Source organism: Drosophila subobscura, chromosome A (assembly GCF_008121235.1).
Source record: "Drosophila subobscura isolate 14011-0131.10 chromosome A, UCBerk_Dsub_1.0, whole genome shotgun sequence".
Classification (NCBI taxonomy): Eukaryota; Metazoa; Arthropoda; class Insecta; order Diptera; family Drosophilidae; genus Drosophila; species Drosophila subobscura.
In genome coordinates, this window is record NC_048530.1 from 4824028 (window position 1) to 4850439 (window position 26412).

The following is a 26412-nucleotide window of genomic DNA, read 5'->3' on the forward strand; positions in this document are numbered from 1 at the left end:
TGCATGTCAGTTGTTCGTTGCATGTAAAAGTTAATGAGATTTCTGCCAGGGCCATGACAAATCCAAAAAAAAAAAACAAAAAGAAAAAACACACAAAAAGAGAAAAGTCACTAAAGAATTATTATAGATGGATAAGTATTACGACTATCGGTTTACCCCTTTGTTTCTTGAATATATTTGAATGCTGCACGAAAATACATACAATATCTTAATATGAAGATTTATTACCAGTTAATAAGTTACAAAAAAAACCAACTAATTAATGTCTACAATTTTAAATTGAAACTTTAATACCGAAAATAAGTAAAAGTTCATATTTTCAATTATTATTATTTAAAACTATACCTATGTAAAAAAAAGCTACCTATGATTTTTATAATACAACAAATTATTTAATCGTTTAATGTTTTTTTTCCTTAACTTATATTAAACAAATCAACTGGACAGCTACGGAATTTAGAGCCCTATTGGGTCTGGATTGTACTATAAAGATTCCTGCAGCTATACCTACAGATATTGGCCACTGATTGGTTTAATATACTTAATTCGAGTGGTCCGCCCTGGCTTACCATGTCCTCTGGATTGTTTGTGTAGTATAAAATGCAACATTCAGTGCATTTCGAGATGGAGACAAACGTTTTTACACTATTCTTTTGGGTTTGGGTCTGGCTTGGTCTATGGCCAATTATTGGCAGCACTATTGGTTGGTGGGCGCCATAAATCAGCAGAGCACAGTGGGGCAGCCACAGTTCCTCAATGGAAGTGCTCGGCTGCTGCCTGCTCGGCTGGGTAACAATGACCACAAACAAACAAAAAAACAAAACAAGAAGCTGGCTGGCGAAGCAACAAAGAGTCATAAATAAATGTTTGCAACTAATTCTGTCAGCTCTAAGTTTTGGTTTTGCTGGAACCAAAAAGAAAAGCAGCGAGAAACCCACAATAATTACACCACAAAATGCAGAAATGTTCTCTAAGGAAGTGGACATGTTTTAATCAAATTTATTTCGCTTAGTGTTAGTGTGTTACCTGTATAAAAAGCCTTTCGCGCAGTTGCCCACTTTCTGTGTGTGTCCCCGTTCAGCTCGAGTCCGACTCGAATTCGAGCGAACTCACTGATCTTTCTGAATAAAAACGCACAGAATTGGGACCGTGCTTATGGTTAACAGGGAAGCCTCCTCTATTATTAAAAGGTGTGGCCTAGCGTCTGGCCAGCATCTTTAATGGAAATGGTGACTCTGTAGCCCTCGGAGGTTCATACACTATTTCCACGGCCTTGTTCATTGTTTGGGCAATTAGAAAATCATTTTTGTTTTCAAAATAAGCGGACGACGCCTGCCCGATTCTTTTCTGGTCTGGTATCGATAGAACCGATAACGCACGAGGGAAAGTGCGGGCGGCAATAATTATATTTCGCTTGAAAAATATAAAATGAAACAGCTGCAGCAAACAATGCGGGTGGGAGCCGTCTTTTATTTAAGAATCTAATTTTGTGCATTTATTTGTCCACATACAAACTTATATTGATATAGCAAAGCGATGACTATATCGCGATATAAACAGTGCGCTTTTTAAAATAAAAATATTTGTTCCCCTTCCTATTAAATGAATCACTTAATTTTCCTTGAAGCTTGCCCTTGCCTTTGTCGAAAATTCCCAAGCGGATCATCCAGCTCTACGACTGAGCATAGACTTGCTAAGGAACAGCCGTCAATTCAAGAAGATATTTATGCCATTTGTTTAGCTTTAATAATAAAATAAATGATTTGTTTTGATTTCAGAAATTTGGAAAAATGTGAATGTAATATTTCTTCGACGGCGACTTGAGTTATTTTGTGAATTCTATTTGTTATAATGGAGTTCCCATAAGTCCCATTCTTAGTGGGTATTTTCATCTTTCTGTATTTACAAAACAATCAACTTATTGGACAAGTAAGCGACTTGGGCTTCGTGTACTTACCAGAATGCCCCTCGACCTACGTACAAAGTTCTCCTTTTCCTTCCGCTCCTTAATCTCTGCATATCTTCCCTGCATATTAATGGTGTCCGGTGAACCGGTGTTCGTTGCCAGCATTGGGCCAAAGCGCGAGACTCTTCTGCGCTTAGCGGCGGGGCTGATCCTCTTTGCAAGCACGGCTTCAACTTTAGCTTCGGCGTCACTCTCGTTCGCTGGCGATGTGCTGCTGGTCTTGGTCGCGGGGCTCTCGTTGGACGAGAGCGAGCGCGAACGTGAACGCATTACCACTCGTCGGGCCGGTGAGCGCCGGGCGGCGTCACGCGTCACCGCCCCTCTTATAGTCCCAGGTATAGATGGAGTCGGAAGACTCCGAGCTCGGCTCGTGGGCCAGCTTAACGCGAGGCACTATGTTGCCAACGGGGTGCGGAGCTACTCTTGGACTTGCCGATCTTGGGGTCTCCATTGATGGATTTTTAAAATCTTGCAACTATTTACACACAATTGTCACTGGTTATTTTCAATTCCGTGATCTACAGACATCGGATTTAGCAAATGGTTTGTTTCTTTTGTCCTTTCGGAAATCGACACATTGATATCGACAGGTGAAACAATGGTGATAGGAAGTAACTATTCGTTTCCATTAAGTGATTAATATAACATTCTGCAACGATATTTATGCACAGCACCAAGGCACAGCTTTTATTTTAGAACACAATTAAGAGACTCTTTCTATTTGTTTTTTGTTTTTAACTATTTAGGCAGAATAGTATTTTATCCAATGAAGCTGTTTGTTGGCATTTCCTACTGTACGATTTGGAAAATGAATTCAAAAATTATATTCCATTTTTACATTTACTTTTACAATAATTTGTTTCGAAAAGTAACGCGTTGGATGTGGCTGACCGAAACAAAGTCAAATACATACATACATAGTAATGTACACGTACATATGTACATACATATGTGTGTATGTGTGCTAATATAAAGCCCCGAAAATGCGTTTGGCGCAGACAGAAATTATCGATCCAAAAGTAGCACGCACACACAAGCTCGTAATATTTAAGCAGCCCCAAAAAAGTAAAACACTTGAGTAGCCCCCAAATCCTTTTTCAACGCAAAAAAAAAAAAGAGATTGGCCCAAGAAGCGTCGACGTGGCCAAGAATGGGTGGGTGGCGGGTGTGCGGTTGTTCGGTTATGCGGGTGTGGATGGGCCACAGCCAACAGCGTTTTTATTGCAGATTCTTCTTGTTATAATAATCATGACCTAGCACAATAATGGTGTAAATATGTAAGTGCTACCTTCCCCGCATACCAATGCAAGGGCAAGCAGTTTGAGAGAAGGATTGCCCTTGCCTTGCCGAATCTTCCGCTCTTCATCTCTCCCTGTATTCCATGTGATGACGGGTCGATCTGAAGTGCAATTAAAATATATTCCAAAAATGTGTATGAATACCTAAAAAATACAACAACAACAGGAGAAAGAAACTGCATTAGTTGTAGCCACCCACCCCGCTCTTTTTACACATCCTTCTGACTAAGGAATGATGCCACCAACCACTCCATAAAAAAATCAGAACAGAACAGAACCGAACCTCATTCTCATTCCAGCTACTTGGCCCTCGCCGCTTTTATTTGAAACGTGACGCTCGTAACCCAACTGACCGTGTGGCCTAACGGATAAGGCGTCGGACTTCGGATCCGAAGATTGCAGGTTCGAGTCCTGTCACGGTCGAGAAGTTAACTCTTTTTTTTTTGTTTGTTTTTCATTCCTTATTCTTTTTTTTCTCTTTTATTGGTTGTTCTTTTTCTATGAAATATTTAAACTGGCCCAGCGCCGGATACGGCGTAAGTCGCTTCACGTTTGAATTTTTGTTTTATTTTTCCAATACATTTTAAGACGGCGTCGGACTCCGGACACTCTTTATTCCTTTTCACTTGTTTAGTTCTTGGTCTTAAAAGAAATGTTAATGGAAAAGACAAAAACAGGCATTTAAGTTATCTATCGCCTGTTGCCTGCCCAAGCGCTATATGCCTTTTATGACACAGAGCAGCAACAAGCAGTCGTGGCCGAGTGGTTAAGGCGTCTGACTCGAAATCAGATTCCCTCTGGGAGCGTAGGTTCGAATCCTACCGGCTGCGCTTCTCCTCCAGATTACACGAAACAGAAGTCTGGATTGTTTTTGTTACTTTTTTATTAATTTTCTTAATTTTATTTAAAAAAGAACAAATTAAAATGTCAAGACATAACAAGAAGGCAGGCTGTTACTCGATTTGTTTGGATTTCTATATCAATTTGCTTCCTATTTGTTTAAATTTATAATCCTTGTGTCCGGGGTGTCTGTCTGTATATTTTTGTACACAAGCTTTTGTTTGTCACCTCGTTTGCATTTTGTGTGTGTGTCTGCTGATTTGTCTGGCAATGCGTAGACCCCACACAGATACGCACCAATACGCACAAATTATTTACGTTTACTGCCGACTCGACGGGTTCGCCGGGTTCTCCGGTTCTCGGGTTCTCGGGTTCGTTGAACCTTTGAACCCCTCCTACCACCATGCGAAGTATCTTTTTCGGTTGCTTTTATTTTTGTACAAATTATTTTGTTGGCTCTGGCTTTGGCTTTCCTTTACTTTCGTTTTGCGTTTCGTGTGTGTGCGTCGACCCCCCCCAAACCCATAAAATAAAAAGGCCCGAAATGTGTCCTGTCTGTTGGTCCTTTCGCTTGTGGCTTGGGCCTGGTTAGACCCTGCCTGCAAATGCTCGATTCTTTAACGATTCTTTGTGTACATTTTGTGCATTTTTGGAGCTTGTTTATTTAGTTGTAGCCTAGCATACTTTGGGGAGCCAAAACCCTGTAGAAATTCCACCAAAACGAGTGATAATACCATGTTGAGTCCATAACGTAATCTCCTGCCAATTGGCACATCAAATTGAAAGATTTATTGAACTCTTTCATGCCTCAATCCATGCACAAAATCAACATGTGGCAAGAGGCAACTTTTCTGTCCAACAGGGAACTTTTTCTTCTTGCCCTCACATGAGGCAGAGGAGCAAGTTTTTTAGACGGCGGAACTACTAGAATTTGAAGAAGAACTATTCGTAATGGTAGGGAGAGCGAGAAAGAGAGAGAGAGAGAGAGAGATGGTGAGAGGGGGAGAAGGCTGGGAGCATGAATTTATGTGGAGACTGTCCGAAGGCTGGCTGGCTGGTTGGCTCCACCACAGTCCACAGTCGGCTTATCATAATAAACGTCAGAATTAATTGGATTTTAATTGTCTGTTAAGCGCTGAAATTAAGTGCAGCCAAACTAGATTGTTGCCCCCCCTTCCCCCCAGAGGCAGAGAGGCAGTTGGAGTTGGAGCTGCAAACTGACTGCTTTATTCAGACCGACCCCCTGCCCCCTCCCCACTATCCCATCCAGCAGATACCGATCTTAACAATGCTCAACCAAGCGACACACAACACACATATGAAGATTATTTGCATGTCGTAGACTTGGTCGTCGTTTTGTCCAGCCCAGAGTCGCTGCATCGTATCTCTCTCCCCCCTCGCTCACCATCTGCGGCACTCCAATCCCAGTGGCAATCCCAAGCTGCATGCTGCATGCTGCATGTTGTTGTTGTTACCTGCTGCTGCTGCTTGATGACGCCGCCGCCCAATGCTGCCGATTGCCCATCTGTGATTGAGCTGACAGAAGCGGGGACTAGCAAATGCTTCAAATTATGCCCACAAAATGTTCCAAAGAAAGTTGCCGTGCGAAAAAAGTGCTATAAATGATGGCTTGACTTTTTGATACAATTTCCTTCAATGAGAATAATATTATGCGTTCGATGGATCGTAATATGCATTTGTTTTTAATCTCTGGAAATGTTTCTTAGATTGTTGGCATAATTTTAAAGCTGTTATCAATATTTACAGATGCTTTCCAGGCAGCACATTTCAGTCAAAGGACGACAAGAGGTGGATAGAAGTAGAAAATGTTATTTAGTAGCAATACAAAAAACGTTAAAAACACAGAAATTATGTTTAATTATTACAGAATTTGTTTGGGCAATTATTTTATTTCGTTTTTGCATTTTTTTGTTATCTATTTTGATTTTTATTTTGAATTTTGTTCCAATCATTTTTACTTGCCCTTGAAATTGCATCAAAAAGTGCCTCAAAAAGTGTGTGTGTGTGTGTGTACCGCTTGCGTCATGTTGCGCGGCAACATGTTGCACGGCAGCTGGCCGCAGGCCGCCACAAATGGAATTACCAACTTGAGACGCGGCAAACATCAACTTGAACATTGAGAAAAGCACACACCAAAAGGCCAACAACAACAACAACAGCAACACGAAAACGTTCAACGAACTTTAGGCCAGAGTGACTGCCCTGCCGCGCGACGAGGGGCTGCTCCCCACTGCGTATACGCAATGGCCAGGACACATCATCAGCTGTTGCCGGCTTGTGGCAGCACCCCAAGACACTCACTCACTCAAATTTTGATTTACGCCCAGAAGAAGCAGAAGCCGAATAAACCCAAAACGAAGACGGCCAAGCGGCGGTGGCAACAACAGCGTCAATGGCAGTGGCAGTGGCAGTGGCAGTGGCACTGGCAGGTTCAATGCACTCCCAGACATCAGGCCCGGCCAGGGGCCCGATGACGTTTTGGGCCAGGGGATAATCCAACAGGCAACAGACTCTTGTCTCTGTGTGTGTGTGTGTGTGTGTGCTTTGTCGACACGCACACGTGTCCTGTGTCCTGTGTCCCGTGTCCCGTTTTGGCCATGTCCTGCGCGAGGGATTGGCTTGGCTTTTTGGGCTTCGCTTTTGTCGGCAGTTTCGTCGGCGTCTTCGTAGGGCTTCGGACTTTTCGGCTCGCCGGCGTTTCTTTTCGTTTTCGTTTTCTTTTTTTTTATATTTATTTTTCGGGTGTCAATGTCCTGCGTGTATCTCTCTCTCTCTCTCTCTCTCTGTGGCTGTGTGTGTGCTAGCCATGTGTCCTACCACAGTGCCAAAGTTTTCAATTCGCGTTGCGTTTTGCGTTACGCTCGTCACATTTTATTAGCCCGTTTTTCGGGCTGCAGGACATTGAACGTCTCGTCTCGTCTGTCCCTCCCTGCCTGAGTCCTTTGTGTCGCAATAAATAACACACACACACACACTCAGCTGCAAGTGTGCGTGTGTGAGGCCTTCCCTGCTTATTTTTGTTTTCTTCTACAGAATTTTATATATGTACGTTCGTTTATTTTTTCTCTCGGTTTTCCTTCTTTCTTATTTTGTTCTTTTGGGTTTTAGATATTGAGGTGCATTGAACTGCAGGGCCGCCTCTTTTACGCTCTTTTTTTCGAATGATGATGATGATGACTGGGACTGGGGGATTTGAGCCTTGAAACTGTTAAGAAATACTCTCGCCGGCTCTTGATGCCCTTCTGCCTCATGGCCCCAGCTAGTGGATGTGAATATGGAAGACAATGGATCGTTTGGGCAATGCATCGATTTAATCATTTGACTAAATCCTTGGATGCTTTTTTTGTTGATTAGCAATCATTTTGCCCATGAACTTGTTTCTACCAAATGCTTCTCACTCAGTGTCTACGCCAACTTTCGTGTTTGTGGCTCAGAGTATTTCCTATTCGTGCTTACCCCTTGTGGCCAAAGGTTTTTGTGTGTCCGAACGGGGGCGGGCGGTCAGACAATGGACAGCATATCCTTATGCACCGTTATCCCTGGGCAGAAGAACCTTTGGATTAGGGCCTTGACAATTGCGAGGGCGACGATGGTCGAGGGCAATGCAGGAGTAGAAGGATCAGGAGCAGGAGCAGGAGCAGGAGCAGGAGCAGGAGCTGGAGAACGTATTGCAAGGCAGGGGTGCCGTTATTGTGCCTCCAGCTGCCTGTTACCTCTAACGGGAACACTTAACCCTAAGCATATTTTGGCATTACTTTTTGTTTGTGTGTGTGTTGCATTTTATTTTTTGTACTTTTTTGTGCTGTTGGGAGTGGAGGGCGCTAATGATGATGAAGCGGTCATGGGGGAAGGGGGAGCAGCAGCGCAATAGAGCGAGCTGGGTGGGGTGGGGGGGAGAGGGCTGTATAGGGGGTGTGAGAACAACTGCTGCTGCCACAGTGTGTCTCCTTGATGCGTCCTTCAGGAGCTCTCTGGCGCATGACTTTTGCCGTCTTTGCAACTTTTCCCCAACTTCTGTTGCAAGTTAAAAAAAAGCAACAACAACAAAAAAAACAACAACAACAACAAAAGCGACAGAAACTGCGTTATTTTCTTGACGTTTTTTTTCGGATGAGTAGAAGCAGCAGCAGCAGCAGCGGCAGCGGCAGCAGCAGGACCCGGACCAGCACCAGCAACAGCACCAGGACTTTGTCTATGCAGCAAAAGAATGCCTTTGGGGCATTTAGATAAAAAATACATGAAGCAGCCAGCCAAAAAGGATACTAAAAAGAATGAGACAGAGTTGCGCGCAGGGAACAGGGGGCAGGGAGCAGGGAGCAGGAGGAGTCAGCGGCGGAGGACACTGGCAGGCCTGCATATTGCACTTGAGAGAGCTTCACATAACAACAAAAAATCAAACAAAAATAACAACGAACACAACAACAACAGCAACCAGCGCAAGACGCACAGCAACAACAACAATAAAAGAAATATACGAAAAGTGTAATAGAATTTACTTGACGGGGACGAGGGGTCGGACGGAGGGGAGGTGGTGAGGTGACAAGCAGTGAGCTGCTCGGATGCCTCTCCCAAGCTGTGGAATTTCCATATACCATTCTTTTGCATGTCTCTTATTTTATAATTTAAAGAATTATGCCAGCAAAATGGGCTCGGGCTTGGGCTTGGGCTCCGATGATCTTGGAAATTATTTGGAGCCGAAAAGAAAATGGAAACAAATTTTATAGTCACATATGAGAAAAGGTGAAGGAACTTGACGTAAATGAATTGGCAAATATAAACATTAATTTGACATGCCACTCGCCTGCCTCAAGGATGCTCCATGTTGCCCTTAAAATATCGACTTATTCTGCACCATTTCAGTCCAAACTTTGGGGGTTTTAATGCCCAAACACTCGACATATGTATGAGTTGTCCCTCAACTGCACACGGAGCCCCACAGCTCCAACAATGTCGCCGTCGCCGAGGCTAATCTACAGCAATTTTTACGCTTTTCACAAAAAAAGAAAAAGAAAAAAAAATAAACAAAAAAATAAAGATGAAAATCGAGTGAAGCGAGGAATACTGAGGGGTGAGAGATGAGCGGAGGGAAGAAGAGAAGAGACACGACGTCTCAAAAGAAAGAAACTTTGGACTTTGAATGGTTGGGAATTTTCCTTTTCATCAGCTTAAAAGCCTGGCACCAGCGCCCTCCCAAAGCCGGCAGAAAGAAAGAAAAGCAGCAAAAGGACGGGGCAGGAGATGGGAATGGTTCGGGGAAGGGTAAAAGGAGGAGAGCCAATGATGAAAGATACATTTGTAGCGCACAGATATGCGTTACTCTTTTATTTGATGTACCGCGCAGTCAGTGGAGTGTGCCAAGGGTATGCTGTATTCGAGCAAGCGAAAAGGTCTGATAAAAGGGAATAAATATGCGAATAATGAATGATTTTAAGGTTTTTTCTCTCTATAAACAACGCAGTTGTTCTGATCAGTTAGCGGGTATCTCGAGTGTCCGAATGCCCACTCGTTACTGCCTTTATTTACTCGCTGTTTCTGCTTTAATCGCTGATTTTTTTCTATATTTTGTTTCTTGTTTTCTTTGTCCACACAAAAGCGGGAAGTGTGAAGTGTGAATCTCAAAGATGCCGTCAGAGGGCTTATCCCACCTATTTTGCTCTCTCTCTCTCTCTCTCTCTCTGGTTGTAATTTTTGTTCCTTATTTATGCCACACAATTTTTGCTGTTGTTGTTGTTGTTGTCAACGCTTGTGGGAGCTGTCGTCGTCGCCTCATAATCCGTTATTAATTGCTCAACGACATGTTACCAAGGATCGAAGGGATGCGGGGTGTGGCATGGGGATATGCGGCATGTAGCTACATTTTTGTATCTTTTGTCTGCACAATTCCATTCAGACAGCGCGCGGAAGAAAAAATTATTTGCCACAGCCCCCACCCAACAAGTCGGCGTAAGTACGAGCATATGGACACATCTCTGTACATACGTATATGCAGCTGTATTTGCATTTGTATTTGTGCTTGTGTTTGCTTTTGTATTTGTATCTCTGTGGCCAGCATTTGCATTGCCATATCGGTTACCACTTCTACTCCTGTTCGCCCTTTTCCCTCTCAGTCTCTCTGGCGGCGGCCGCCCTACACTTGTTCCTGTAATTTATTTACTCAAAACACGCAAAATTATTTTATGCAAATGATTTCTCAACATTTTGCACTTGCCCCAAGTTGAGTCAGCCATCCATCCATCCATCCAGCCAACCCACTCGCTAGCCCTCACTTCTTGTGGCACTCTCCGCCTTCGCCTCTCTCTGACAGCTTTGTAGTGCTGCCCCATTTTCGGGGGCGTGGCCAGTTCAAACGTTTAACTTGTGACTTATAGAGTGTGTGTGTGTGTGTGTGTGTGTGTGGCAGGCAGTAGCCCAACAAAACTTTTTTGCCGCATGTGCAACTTGTTTCTAGTTGATTTTATTTATTAAATGTAAATACATTTTATGGCCAAGTTTTTTAGTTGTTATTTAAGGACAGTCCAAAAGTTTCATTACAGCATCAACAGACAACAATTTTAGGGATGGGTTTCAGCATAAGTTTTCTGTAAATGCGTTTTCCATTTGCTGGATATTTTATTTAATTATTTATCTTATAAAAAGTGCATCAGATGAAAGATTTAAGCACAATTTAATATAATTAAATCAATTGAAATTGGTGTAATAAATGTAATATATGGAGTTATGTTTTGTTTTATTTCTAGACAGAAAGAAATGCCCCAAATGCTGGCTCATCGAATGTCGTCTTTGGGCTACTTCTTGGGTCGATCTCCTACCTCCCTACCTTCCTACTGGCTGGGTGTCTGTTGCTGGTTTTTGTTTTTTGGCACACATTTGTCAATGTGCAGATACAACCGTAGATCTTGCTGAAATAATTACAGCAAACTTTGCGCGACTTGAGACTATTTCCAGGTATCCATCGGACACGGCGCTGCTGGTGTTGGGTGTCTTGCGAAATATCAAAATCGGACAGCAAATAATGGGGGAGGTGCTCAGCTTTCGACACTTCGAGTTTTTGGTGTTGGCCAAAAGTGAAAATTTGTGTGCAAAAGCAGAAGGTCAAAAACTCTTTTTCGGTTTTCGTGTGAAGTCCGGAATGGAGTATACAATCTATCTATCAGATACATAAATTAGATGCATGCGTCACGGGGCTGTGTGCGAATATTTTTGGTTTTGGTTTTTTGCTGCTCACATAATTTTACATTCGATTTCCTCAATTAGTTCGGACTTTGGGTCTGGGCTCTGGCTCTGGCTCTGTCTCTGCGCAGCAGCTGTGCAAATTCTATTTTTATTTTGTCTTTTATTTTTCTCTCGGGTGTATCTCTGTGAGATGAGCAGCAGAAGCGCAAAAGTCGATTAATCAACGCAGGCTTTGAGCCGTATTTGGGTCAAAGTCTTTTTCGGTTCGGTTTTGTGGCGGTCGTTTATCTCTCGGCAGGAACACAACAGAGACCAACCGAAAATCAAACCGAAAGATACGCGTATCTAACATTTGCCCATTCCTAGTCGGTCTCTTTCGTTGTGTCTTTTTTTCTGTTGTTTTTTTTTCTTTTTGCTGTTAGCTGTTTGCGAATTTTATTCGCATGCGTTGCTCTGATTTCTGCCGTTGATTTTGCGCAAGTTGTCGCTCGTCGCTCGTCGCCTGTCTATCACGCGTTTGGCATCTCTGGTAACACTCTTTCGTCTGGGTCAATGATCCACAATGTGGCGTTCATTGCTGGTGTTCATCTTTGCCGAACTTTTGGCGGACTTGCTGCTGCGCTTCCAAGCACAGCGGGTGGCAGCGGTATGGGGGCTTTAAAAGCCTTTAAAATTCAATCAATATGGGGTTAATTACATTTCAAATTTGTTTCCCTCTCTTTCTTGGGTCAGTCAAGTCAACAAAAAAGTAGACATGGCCTTCCAAAAAAAAATAAGTACTCAAAAAACGCAGTCGGTAGGATTCGAACCTACGCTCCCAGAGGGAATCTGATTTCTAGTCAGACGCCTTAACCGCTCGGCCACGACTGCTCAGGTAAATGTGCGCCACGGAACAGCTGTGTTAAGGGTCAACATCGATAAAGGTGCCAAATGATAGAATGCGAGGGCTGCCATTTAAATTGCTGGCTATGATCACTTTCGGCTCCCAATTTATTTATTCCTTACGACCTAGACCACACATAAGCATAAACCTGCACAATCAGGGCTTTATCTTTGGAGATAGTTCATTAAGAGTGTCACAAGAAATGCGAAATAGCAGATTAAAACAGTTGGAAAAATCGTTAAATACTCAAAACCATAAAAAGAAAAAGAAAATTTGAACCAAGCTAACAAGAGCTAACCAAGCTCTTTCCTGGAACAATATTTCTTCAATAATTATACAAAGTGCCTGCTATCATTTCCCCCCAATTTATTTCATGCATTCAAATAAATATTACTTAAATACATGGATATAGTAGAGGTGCCAGTGCTGCCCTTTTCCTTCATTTTATAACTTTGTTCAACTCCATTTTCCAATTCCTTGTATTGGGGTAGGTCGTGAGGGAGGAAACGTCTGCCATTGCAGCCTTCGAAAAACTGTTTAAGAATTCTGCTGCGCCTACAAAAATAAGTACATAAATATTATTTGGCCAATGAAAAAGAAATCATATAAAATAATGGAAGCAAAAATGTAGATTCTGGCCATCAGAGAGCAGCGATTTGATCGGTGGCATTGCAATGGGGATTTACATTTGTAAATGTAATTATAATTTATTTATTTATGTTCTTCTTAATGTCCTCTGCTGTTGCAAACAAATAAATAATAAATAACGCTTCAAAAAGTGTCCGAAAAACACACACAGAAAGGCAAAGGAAGGGAGGAACGGTTAGCGGATGAGAGGACGGTGTGTTCAGGGGCGTGGCGGGGCTGGTGAATGATTGAAGTGTGGCAGCTTTAGACAGAGATACCGCTGCATAGTTTTAGTTGCCTCTAATTTTACGGCAGAGTAAGCGCAGAGACGATGGCGCGACGGCAGACAAAACATTTGGCAGCTGCCAAGACATCCTCTCAGAGCGGCGGGTCTCCGCTGGCTCATCCTGACTGAAGGAGACACTCGACCCTCGCCTCGCCTCGACTGGCGGCTCGGCGGCTTGACAAGCCAGCGATTAAGAAGATAAATGATTATTTTGAGCAATGCTAAAATAATAGACAGCGAAGCAGAATCCTTGCCGTGCCTTCGCTTGCCTTAAATTTCTAATTAGATGCCAGCCAAAAATTGCTCGTGCTCGTGGCCCGTGGCCCGTGGCCCGTGTCTGTGCTTGGCGTTCATTTATTGATTATTTTCACCACTACATTCATACATCTATGTATATAAATATATATATGTATATACATATATAAGGATTGGTATCGAAGTACTTTGAACCCTGAACGAGAGCGACGCACTCAAGGCGACCGATGCGGCGACCCGAAGGAGCCAAAAAACCGAGGCCGTAGACCTGAAACCGGCTGCCCTTTTTTTGTTCCTTTTACATTATATATTTGGGTGTATTTTCATTGTCAAGGCTAAGCGTAGTGTGACGCATTTGTGCGTGTGTAGTACGCAAAACACATTCAAATATTCGCATTTATTGGTAGCAGCTTGAGGCTTGAGGCTTTGGCGAAGTGTGGAACACGCTGGAAAAGTTTTTGAATGCGGAATAGAAAAGCTCTGGCTTTGGATTTGTGTGGGGTTTTTATTTTGCTGTTCAAATCAACTAAGTGGAAATATTTATGCACTTATAAAATATATATTAAAAAATATATAGACATATTCTAGCTATAAAACACATTTTAAGTATATAAATTGAAGTAACTGAATGCACAAAAGACTCTACAGATAAGTAGATACATTCCTGTCCAACTTCCATTCGTTGTGGATGTATCTGCTCGAGAGTGTATCTCTGTTGAGTGCGTAGAGCGTTGAACTTGAAACAAAAGTTGATTCAACTTTGTCGGAGGGGGGCAGCAGCAGCAGCAGCAAGTGCGTGTATCCAGCAGATACATTGAACTTACCCCCCGCCCCACTAGACACTTGCTCGCACACTGCCCAGATACAAGATACCAGCCTAATGCTAACGGCTATTTGTTGTTGTTGCTGTGTGATTTTTAATTAATTTTTATGTGGCAGCAGCAGCAGAGGAATTGGCGAAAAAAGAAACCAAAAATCTTGTTAGCCAAAAATTAAAATTTAAGCAAATTTGATAGACAGTTATATGAATAGATAGATGGGTTTTTAGGGCGGGATAGGGGGCTTATCGCCCGCAAGTCAATGAACCAAAAAAGGTCAACAATTTTTTCGCAAAAACTTAAATTTCTTTTTGTTGCTTAGTTTTTAATTTGCACCCTCTGTGGGTTGCCATTTTTCTGCGCAACATTTTAGATTCAATGTTGCCCCAAACCGATAGCCGCTCCAGTGATAAATAGTTTTGATCTGCTTTCGGACAACAAACTAATATATTTCGACATTTATGCATGTTTTTGTTGGTTTTACATACGTGAAATTTCCATATCAATTGGTCGGACGCGGCTGCACCCAATCCAAAAGTCTGCCTGGGGATTGTGAAAGTCTCAGCTGATTGAAGCGATAATTATCCACAAAAATGTGGAAATTTCCTTCAATATTAAGTTATATTATACATTTATGTTGTTTAATTAAATACATATTCAAAATTGTTTAATGCCCTTTGCCAAATTATTTGTTTGCATTTCTCCATGCAGCAGTTGGCAGTAATTCGCATGAAAGGGTTGGGCCTTGTTAGACAGCATCCAGGGAAGAGCAGTCGTGGCCGAGCGGTTAAGGCGTCTGACTAGAAATCAGATTCCCTCTGGGAGCGTAGGTTCGAATCCTACCGACTGCGATCTATAAAATTAGGTTTTTTGTTTCATGTTTTGTTAATATCTAATCTTTTTGCTGTTTATATATAATTAAAGATATGTTGCGACAGGTGCCAGCACCTTCTTTCCTCCATTCTCTCACTTCTTGTGGAACTTTCTGCCAGATTTCTGCACCCACCCACCTCAATTCTTGTTCAACATTTTGCAAAATCCTCTTCCTTTCGGTGTTTTCTTTCTTTCATTTTTTTCACGCCCTTTTGCAACGTCTTCATCTTCACTTATTTTTTTGTTACTTTATTTTATTTTTTGTTATCACGCTTGTTAATGTCATTCGGCGACGTTCCGCCTCCCTGACTTTGTCTTTGCCGCCGTCACCGTCACCGTCACCGTCTGTGTGTTCCCCCCCGCCAAGCTATGTCTGCGTTTCTGCCCCTTTTGGGTTCGTCCTTTGCCTCGCCTTATTAGCCGCCATTAACACTTTTGCATGACCCCCACCCGCCATTCGCCTTGCGGCAGACAGTGGAACAACAAAAATGAAGTTGTCTTTTGGTTGAAAGCAGAAAGTGGCAAGTGGCTGGGAATGCACCGTCGTCCCCTGGCCACCGCTCGTTCTATCTTGGTTTCGTGTTTCGTCGCCTCATTTCGCTTGCAGCATTTTGGGGCAGCACCTTCGCCGACGCTGCCTCAGTCACTGCCACCAGCTTATATGCCTCTTGTTGTTGCTGTTTGATTTCGGGCATGCTCGCCTTTTGAGGATTTTCTTTGTCTGCTGCTGCTTGTTGCTGGCTAATTAAAAGGCATCTTCCCTTCGGGTGGCAGACTCCTTGTGGAGTTGGGACTGTGACTCTCAACTCTACAAGATCAATGGAAATCACCATTCAGCTTATGACACTCGAGGGAACTCGAGTCCAGCAGCTTCAAAATAGATGCCAGAATATCTTCTATGCTGGTTCCATGTCTTATCCACTGAAATGTATTTGTTGTGTATCTGCCATCGATCCTTCGAGTCAGCCAAAAACGAACAATGACAGGACAGGCGTAGCGTTTTTTTTTGTTTTTGCTTTGCAGACCACCCGAGAGGCGGCCGGCGCAATGCGGCAAACTGGTGGGGGACAGGGACAAGGACAGGGGCAAATGGTACAAATTTATTTTTCTATATAAATTGTAATTTGTTGCTGCTGGCTGATTGTTATCTGTGGCAAGCGGGTGGCGGTTCGCTGGGGGGTGGCTGTGGTGCGTCCATCTTCAATGCCGCCGTCGCTTTCAATTCGATGAACGATCGGTGGATTACCAAAGCCAGTACAACCCGAAACAGTTAATACACTATGAAAGTGGGCAGATGGCACCAATAATAATAGAGCTTACGTGGACCTAAAGGAAATCGATCGATTAATGATTGATGTCGATGGATAAGCAAAGAAATATCTGTGTCATAGATGTATCTGTGATTTAGGATACCCTGCTTAAGGCTACTTCAATTCTGAATACCCTCCGGACAGAGTGTTGCAAACAACTGAACAGTAGCAAAACCTTGCAACATTGCCATTGAGTACAATTAATTGAACACCAACAACAAATCGATTGCGCGAACAACAGCAACAAAGGGGGCTGGGGAGGGGGTAACAAGAACAACATGACACATTCTGTTGTTCACATGCCGCCAATGCCGCCGCAGGGCAGGCACACAACCAAAACCAGATGAAGACGACAAAAAGGAGCCACAACAGCAGCAACAGCAGCAACAGCAGCAGCGGCTACCTGCAACATGTTGCCAGTGTAGGAAAAATGTTGCCTTTTGTTATATGCCGACACATGCACAACGGGCTGGCTAGCTGGAAGGCTGACTGGCTGGTTGCATGCCCCCTCCATTTACCTGCCTACCTGCCACTCTGTTAATAAACCTTAAAGAGAGAGAGAGAGAGAGCAAATCAAGAGGCAGACCCACACTTATTGAGTGTCTAATTAGCGTCAACATGGCCTCCTAGCAACATGCTGCTGACAACTGAAAGAGCGGCAACAAAACGAGCCCCCGCCACCAGACCCACAACACACACAGAAAAACAAATCACCAAGAAAGAATTATTTGTTCTTATGAATATCTATGTATGTACATACATATGTACATACAGCTGTACATACTCGTACTCTTACATGTTGGAAAACTTTCACTTGACGCTAAACAAATATTCGATGATGATGACGACGACGACAGTGTGTCTGCCTGTCAGGTGTCCTCAAATGAAATCAATTTGCCAAATGACACAAGCAATGAGTCAAAGGGTGCGGCGGCGGACTACCCACCCAGTGCCAGCTGGCTTATGGCTGGTTCTTACGGGTATACACCTTTGGCTAGCCCAGCCTGAACACAGATTCCTACGAATGTCTGCTAGCAATGTGGGAAAACTTTCAGCCATATAGAAGTTAGGCAAATAATGGCACAATTTGGATACGGATTAGCTGCACATAAATACTGGGATACAAGAGATGATACTTACTCTGTTTAAACCACAAACGACATCCTTCGGCATGGTAATTACTTTTGAATGAAAATACTACCACAAAAACGGTTTTTGTTTACTAATTTGCTTTCCTTAATCAATCATCTTTGTTCTAATTTCTAATACATTATTAGTAATATTTCCGTTTTTGCAACAGGCCTATTGTTTTGTTTAATGGACTGCATCTATTGCTTGTACAAGTTGGTGCCAGCTGGTAGAACTTTGACAGTCTTGTTGGCTCTATTCGAAATGTCGTTCCAGTTTGCTTTTGGGCTGCTTCCTGCCTCCTGGCGCCTTCTGCCTTGATTGACAGTTTTATTAAGAATTTATTGTTTGTGCGAGTACGCTACGAATATTTAGATATACATTTAGCGGGTGAACGCGAGAGAGTACAATATGAGGAGCAAAATAACAATTTGTGCAGGCGTGACAGACAGACAGACAGGCAGGCAGGCTTCTGGTTCCGGTGATGACATGACATGCAAAGATAGTTCCTGCATCTGCCAGATACATGTGACTGTGCCACCAGCCCCTCCACCCCTCCACACTGTGTGTGTTGTTGGTGTTAGGCGCTGCCACCCACTGGCAACAATTAATTAACACACTTAAGAAGTTGGCAAGCGGCGGCAATTAAAACCCATTAAATCAAGTTAAAAACTTCTGTGTCGGTTGATATCAAAACTGCATCTGCATATCAGCAGAGGCGAGGCCAAAGTTTCCGTAACCTTCGTAATAAAGCCACTTAAGTGGGTCATAATGCAGACAAACATCCAGCGTGGAGAGTCGGGGCGGGGGGTGGCGCCAAGAGCAAATGTTCAACGAAAAAGCGGAACAAACGGGTGACAGGAGGGGCGGCCAAGTGGCGGCAACAAGCGACTTCTCTCTCTCTCTCTCTCTCTCTGCAGCATATTTATGCTGAAAGCGAAATTGAAAACTTTGCCACCGATATATGGCCACACAGCCAACACACACACACACACACACAAACATATATCTTTATAATATATATAATATAATGTACATACATATCTGCTGGTGTCTGAGTGCCACAACAAATAGAGCAAAATGCAAGAAAAAGGAGCAACTTTCACTCGCTCTCTCTATCACTCTCACGCTCCACGACTGCTGAAACTTGCGCTGTCTTATATGCAAACCCACTCATACATATCCACGTGTGTACATACATACATATGTATGTACATATGTACATATATAGTGGAGTTATCTGGGCAAACATTAAGCGCATAAAAATGGCATTAAATTGTGCGCAAAATAGCTGCAAATAAAATTCGAGCTTGCAACTTTCGGGCTTCCCCAGAACTTCGTCGTCCCTTCGCAGACAGTGTGCTGTTGCTGCTGCTGCTTTGGCTGTGTCTTGCTGCATGCAACACCATGTGGCATTAAAGAATGTTTCATTTGCATACATCCCCTTCCGCCGCTCACCTCAGTTCACTTGCGAAACTAAACAATTATATCCGTTCAGTTATAGTTCTTCCATTTGTTGGCTATTCATAATCTCAGGGCTCTCTTCAGTTGACTTTATCGCTTCATTGTTAGCGGGAAACTTCAAGTGTTTCCCCACTTCCTATACCCCTTCCGCCATTCGCAGTCCGATTGTTACCGCTGCACTTGTTGGCACTTTTCTTTGACTTTCAAACTTATACAAACACACACACACACACACATGCAAGATGGCGTCAAGTATTTATTGTGCTCCTCGCTACCTCACCTCTCTCCATGCTAGCCTGCCACCGCTTTGAAAGGAAAGTGAAAACTTTACGCCAGCGGAAAAGTCGCGAGCTACAAAATTTCAAAAACCTCACTACAACAACAGCAACAAATACAAGCAAGGAGTTGGAGCAACAACAACGACAACATAATAGGGAAAAACTTAAGGAAACTTCAACTTTGGCTTGAGTATCCGGGTTAAGCTCCTAATTCCATTTTTATTCAAGATTTAAAGCATTTAAAGTTCAGATCAAATTGCACTTTTTGGTTGTAAGAAAGTAAATAAATGGCATGCCAATTTTGATGTGCATTTGTTTCTATAATTTTGTAACAAAATATTTGGCCAACAATTGCATTTCAACTTTAAAGGCATATTTATGTGTTAATTGATCAACATTTTATGTAATTTGTTTTTAAAGGCTAGGCCAATGCCTCTGACAATTGCAACAAAAATTGGAACTACATTTTTCTACGCAAATTTGTTTGTATTTTTGTTAAATGGTAAATGGATCAAATAAATTTGTATCTCCTGCGCACCCCAGCACCGTTCCCATTACTATCATCGATTAGAGGAAGTCCCCAACCTCCCATTCTCCCCATGCTTCCCATGCAACTCTCTTTCCCTCTCGGCCGCACATTCTCTTTTTACGTGTGCTTTTGGTCATTTTTTGTTTCTTTTATTTTTGTGTATTTTGGGCTTAGGTCAAACAATTTTTTGGACAACCAGCAGAGTACGGGCAGTCACAGTGGCAGTGGCAGTGGCAGAGGAGGCAGCGCTCTGCCGTCCACCTGCAACACCGGGTGGCCCGTGTGCCCCGGTGGCAACGGGCTGACGGTTGGCGGGGGTTGCATTTTTAGGCCCCGCCCACATGCGACGCTGCACTACGTTGTGATTGGCCAAAAACAATTGGCAGCAGCTGCAAAAAAGAAAAAAAAAGCATACAACAAAAAAATTTCCTTTTGCTTTGTTACTGCTTTTGTTGTTGCTTTTGTTTTGTGCTGCGTTCAAAGCAAAAGCGAAACAAACAGCCGGAGTGGTGCCGGTGGTCTTTTGGGAGGTGGGGCGGTGGGAGAGGAGAAAGAGCAAAAATCGCCCCCTTTCGACAGAAAACGGCAGAGGCAAACGGCAGAGGCAAACGGCAGAGGCAAACGGAAGAGGCAAACGGCAGAGGCAAAGGCAGCGGCAGAGGCGCGCCAGCAGAAAAGCATTGCACACAGTGCAGCAGCAGCGAGCTTGTGTGTGCGTGTGTGAATGAGAGAGCGTGAGAGAGAGAGAGACTCAGCAGCAGCAGCGAAGCTGGCGTTTCGTTTTTGTTCTTGTTGTTTGTTCGTTGTTCGCCTGCTGCTGCTGCTGCTGCGTTCTTCGGCTGCGTCGCGTTGCGTTCGGTCGGTTGCTGTTTTGCCGAAACTTTGCTTTTGGTCACGTGGCCCAGTCACCGTTACTCTCGTCACACTACCCAGCTGCATAGTCAAAGAGTCGCAGTCACAGTCACAGCTTGTGTGCGTGTACGGCATGCATTGGCGCCGATAACTGCCATTTTTCTGCTGTCCGACGACGATGATGATGACGCCAGAGCTCTGCTCTGCTCTGCTAACGCAGGCGTAGGCTGCGATGTCGCTGCTGCCTTTACCCCCCAACCACACTCACCCCGCTTAACCCAGTAGTAGCCATCATCGAACGCTGCACAAAAGAAAGCAGACACGAACCGTCGTGCAGGGGGTCGGCAACGAACGGGCAAAGTAGTTGGGTTAGTCATGGCAGTTGACCAGAAGAGACGGGGGGTACGGGTACAGGGGTACTCCCCCGACTACTCCCAATGCCAACCACAAAAAGGGTTTACTTAACCCGGACTCTCATTTCACCTTTCTTTTTGCAGTTCTTTTCGTACTTTTTGGGAACTTTTGGGTAATGTGAGGCAATTTGTTGTGTTTAATTGTTCCGATCTATAGGGAGCTATGGGGTGATGATATCCTAAATAGAAATGCCGCTATGGTTTCAATGGTATCGGGGTTGTACCTCTGCAGATCTATGTAAATATCTATGATGATCTATGAAGATCTATCAAGATGTCAGAGCAGCAATGCCGTAAAAAGGCAGAAGATTTCCCGCACCCTTGACATTGAAATTATTCTCGTAATGGATTTTCTGTGTATTTTCTGATTTGAATTGTAAAAATAATATTACCTGCGGCATGTACATACCAATTAAAATATATTCCGTTGCCAGTCCTGTCTGGCTCCATCCTAGAGTATCGCGATCTTCGTCGTGGCTGTGAGTGTTTTCTCCCTAAGCTTCGCTTTCTGGGTTATCTCTTCTTGAATTTGCCTGGGCTGCCCGCTCTCTGCTCTCTCTCTCTCTTGCCATCATTTTTGAGTTTATTTTATCAGCCCCCCCACCACCACCGCTCCTTATGTTACTTATTTAGTTTTATGCACGGTTTATTTTTCTCCTTTTTTGCACTTCTTCTTTTTACGGCTGCTCAGTGGAAAATATTTTTGTTTGCTTGCCAAAAAATTTGGTCGATTAGTTCTTGTTGTTGGTGTTGGTGTATTTGGCTGATATTGTTGGTGAGTTGTTCTTGGTGTTGTCGTTGTTGTAGCCTTTTTCGCCGTCTCCAACGTCGTTTGTCGTCGTCGCCGTCGCCATCGCCGTAGTCGTCCTCATCGTCCTTATTGTGTGTAAGTTTTTGCTGGCAAAGAGTCCTTCCTGCGAGGCTGTGGAGGCTGTGGGTTATTCCATATATACTAGAAGTTGTTGGTGTAGTTTTTGTTGCTGTTAGTTTTTAGTGTTATTGCTGTCGCGTTTGGCGTCCTGCGTCGCATCCCATCGTATCGCTTCGCTTCGCATCGCATCGCTTCCCATCGCGTTGCGTCTTTTGCCACGTCGACAACATTTTGATGTTGTTGCATATAATGAATGCTGGGCCCTGCATCCCTGCGCCTGGGCCTGGTACTGATACTGGTTCTGGTCCTACCGCCCCCTATAACAATTTTTTATTCCATAGATATCGCAGATATATATGTACATACATATAAGCAGCGCCAAAACGAGTGGAAGGAGTTTGAAATGTATGTATGTACGCCAGAATGGGTAAGAGACAACGTAAACACTTTTGACATTTTATTTTTCACGCCCGCTTCTCTCTCCCTCTCTGTCGCTCTGTGTTTTGGCTGTGTGTTAGTCCTTTGTTGCCATTTTCGATGCGCTTTTCCACTGCTTTTCATGAGCCCATACATATGTACATAGTATGTACAATGTCAACCCCTCGGCCTGGTCTCATTATTGGCCGGGCTTGCACTGCTTGGACGGGGGCAAAATCAACATAAAACTTTCCCCAATTGCATACTTTCTGGCGCGGTGACCCGAAACTCTGTGCGAATGATTAGCTTAGGGAAAGAGCATATTTTCCATGAATCTCCATGAATGTACTTCTAGCTGCAGGAACTATGTTTGTATATATAAAGGCAATCTTTGGTTAAGAGTTAAAAATAAAATTTAGTTGGCAATATTGAGGAATTATTTATTTGTGGCTTAAAACTAATCTTGTCAAATCTTTTTGCTTATTATTTGGTGGATGGTTGTATAAAAAGATCTCCGCAGAATACCAATTTCAATATTTTACAAAATATATTCAACAGAAATTAGCTCAATAATTTACAATGTGATCTGAATTATCAGAAAAAACATTATAGACAATCTATCCACCAATAAACCTCACCCTCCATTGCAGAGAAAAGTATCCAGCATGAGGTACTCACTTTTTTGGCTCTTCATCCCATTGCCTGTCTTTGCCCTTTTGGCAAGTGCGTTTCCTTTGAATGGATTTTCTTTCTTTACCTGCGCTTCCTCTCCCCCAAGGAGCACTGTCTCTTTCAGAGTTTTGTGCGACTTTCAAATGACTTTTTGGTGCATCAATATTTTGCTAGCTTTTGTCTATGTGCAACACACACACTCACGTTCAACGTACTGGATACATTTTTATTTATACCATAAATATATGCATTTATTTGTTTATTTATTTGTTTGATTGTTCCTTTTACCGGATGAGTGCTTTTGATGGTTAGGTTTCTTTAACCAAAGCCAGAAGCTGCAGCTCTCCACGGGAGGCGTAAGAGTCCCATGGGGGACAGCTTCGAGTCTGTTCTTGTTAGTTCTCGTGGTTTGATGGCTTCAAAAATCATTTATTTTCAATGTGTTTTATGTTAGATACTTTTGGCATTTCTTATAGGAGCAATTTGTGTTTAACTTTTTTTTTTTTGTGTAAAGCTGAGAAAAAGAATTTCTTTTCTCAAACATTGATCGTTTTTTTGGCTGAGGGAACTCATATGTGCAGATTTTTAATTAAGAATGGCAAGAAATATATGAAAAAAAGTGCAAGAAAGCAGAAGGAAAGAGCAACATATACTCATGGGGAATATCTGATGAAAATTGGTGAAATTATGTACGATGTATGTAAGAGGTATGTAACTATTGCCAGCCCTCCCTCCGCCTAACTACTCCATGTTCCACTCTACATTTTTCTTCATCTTTCTTTCTTCCTGTGTGTGTGTGAGAGAGTAAATAAGCGAAACAAAATGCTGGGTGGGTGGCAGATTTTTGTTGGGAGGCGTAGGAAGGAACAGGATGAAGTATAAAAAATGAAGCAATCAGTGTACAAGGAGGATTCAGGGGTAGTGGGGGGTATAGCATGGTGCATGTAGGGCTGGGTAGTGGGTAGGGGCGGGAGGTTTATAGTTTTCTGAAAAGGCAATCATAGGGATACTCGCTACACATCAATAAATGAAGCAGCCAAGTGCTTTCAGTCGCTCGTTCTCGCTCTCCCTCTTCTTCACTGACTCTTTCTCATTCCCCTCCCCCACCTATTTCTGCTCCTTCTTCGCTGTGTGTGTGTGTAGGTGTTTTTTTCATATTATTTTTGGTGTGCTGCCTCTTTCAACAATTTTTTAATTTGTTTTCCTCTCTTTCTATCGCTCACTGCCTGCCTGCCCTCTCTTTCTACACATGCTCCTCCATCTCGCTCCTCCATCTCGCTTCTCCGTCTCGCTCCTCCATCTCGCTCCTCCGTTTCGCTCCCCCATCTCACTCGTTCGTCCTTTTCGTCGCCCTCTATTTCGGATAGTTTTTAGCTGCTTCCTTTTTGCCTCGTCTTTCTTTTTTCTATTTTTTTTTCTTTCAATAATTTTTACGATTTGTTCGTGCTGCAAATTTTTACAGGGGCCACCCCTGCGCCCCTCCATCGAATGCCCGGCCATCTATGTGCTGCCTCTTTGCATATGTGTGTGTGTGTGTTTGTGTGTGTGCTGTAGTTGTGCCACAGGCCAATCCCCTATACAATGCCACTCATTGTGGTGTGGGGGGTAATGTTGCTGCCACTGGGACTGCGATGTATGTGTTTATTGAAGCGTATCCATTGATTGGCAGGACATCTGCACACGGCATTCATTTTCGAAAAGAGTCGACTACATCAGAGCACCATCCAAACATCCAAACATCCAACCATCCAACCATCCAAGCACCCACCCAACATGCAACTATCCAATCGCTCTAGGTCTCTCTCTCTCTCTCTTCGCTTGTAGTTTTTCATGCCATGCAAACATCGTATATTTATGTACCATATTTGTTTGCTTGTCAAAATGATTTGCATTTGTTTAAATTAATTATTGGCTTTCATCGGTGCCAAAGTTGAGGGTGTACCGAACGTAAAGAAGGCTGAGTGAACAACAGAAAGGGATGGATGTAATAATAAATACTTATAATTGTATAAAGATATCAAGATTTCCAAGAAATATGGCTAAGCTTGAATCATAGCAAACATTGGGGAGCAAAGTGGAACGCACTGATTGCCATTTGAATGTGTGTTTTCCTCTCTGGAGCAGCACTCAAAATTATGTATGATGATGATTGGCACTTTTAATCACATGACATAATATTTTTGTTTTGCATCACCGAATTGTTTTAATCGGACTTTGCTTGTGACATTTCTTACCCATTAAATACTTTCTCTTGTTTTTCCCCTGCAGCTTATATTCCATTTGGGGTTTGCAGCCACTTCCTTCAACGCCTTCCATGTGACCTTGGCAATGTTGCATTAATTCGGTTAATGCTCTCGGCAAAAGCTCGCTTTATATGCTCACCTCAATGATCTGTTTGCCCCTCCCCCCACAATCATGCACTACCACTAAGAGGCATGCCCCAGCAGCATAAACTCCAGCAGACAGCGACTTTTTCGCATGAGGAGAGGATGCGAACAAAGACGAAAACGAGGACATTATGACGTTATTTATGGGTGGAAAAGTGCGCAGTCAGCATACCAGCACCAGCACCAGCACCAGCCCCAAACCCATCCCCAGCCCCCTGCCAATTGCGTGTTGCGTGCGACGAAGAGTGGTGGAGGGGTGGAGGGGTGCTGGGGGCAGCAAAGTAAAAGGAAATGCCAGTAAAATGTAATGTATTAAATTGTTTTGGCTGAAACCAAAGTATAAATATAAGGAAAACGAAGGAGCAGAAGCGGCAGCAAGAAACCAAAGAAGGAAAGAAAAAACAAAGGGCAACAAACAAAAAAAAACCTACCCTTAGCCAGGCCAAAATGCGTTGCGGTAGGTTAGGGTTTGGTTCTGGTTTTCGGGTTCTGGTGCTGGGCTCTGGCTCGGAGTCTCCGCTTCTTGTCTTGGCGTCAAACTTCTCCTGGTCCTTGGGGGTTGCATTACTTCTTACTTTTCATTGTTGTTGCTGCTTTTCTGTAGCTTTTACTTGGCTTTGTTTTCCATTTTCTTTTGGAGTTTTTTTCCTTGCCGTACTGCCGTTTCGTTTCGTTTCGTATTTCGCCTAATGGCAACGCAATTTCCGCCCGAAAACTGTTTAAAAACTCTTCTGCGCCTACGAAAAACGCAAACAGCAACCGCACTGTGAGAAAAATCGTGCCACAAAGGCGGGACATGCTTGCATTTGGCTGCTGGTTGGCGGTGTCCTTTGTTCTGACAGTGTGTGTCCGACTGCCATTTTGTTTGGCTGCCACGCTGCTCCCCTTGGCGAGTTGCAAGTTGCAAGATGCAAGAAGTGGAAAAACTCCCCTCAGTGGCAGTGGCACAAATGACATGCATGCAATGCTCAGTGCCCATCCCCGTCCATGTCCCCCAGTTGCCACACGATGTGCCACACGCCTGCCTGCCTGCCTGCCTGCCTGCCTGCCT

General features: G+C 43.4%; 4 non-coding genes across 4 annotated transcripts; 3 read left to right on the plus strand and 1 right to left on the minus strand.

The window, feature by feature from the left end:
* Positions 1 to 3614: 3614 nt before the first annotated feature.
* On the plus strand, positions 3615 to 3687 carry Trnar-ucg. The gene has a single exon. It is a non-coding gene; the product is annotated as a tRNA-Arg (tRNA).
* Positions 3688 to 4012: 325 nt separating this feature from the next.
* On the plus strand, positions 4013 to 4094 carry Trnas-cga. The gene has a single exon. It is a non-coding gene; the product is annotated as a tRNA-Ser (tRNA).
* A 7992-nt stretch (positions 4095 to 12086) lies between these two features.
* On the minus strand, positions 12087 to 12168 carry Trnas-aga. Its single transcript has one exon. It is a non-coding gene; the product is annotated as a tRNA-Ser (tRNA).
* Positions 12169 to 14936: 2768 nt separating this feature from the next.
* Trnas-aga lies at positions 14937 to 15018 on the plus strand. Its single transcript has one exon. It is a non-coding gene; the product is annotated as a tRNA-Ser (tRNA).
* Positions 15019 to 26412: the final 11394 nt, after the last annotated feature.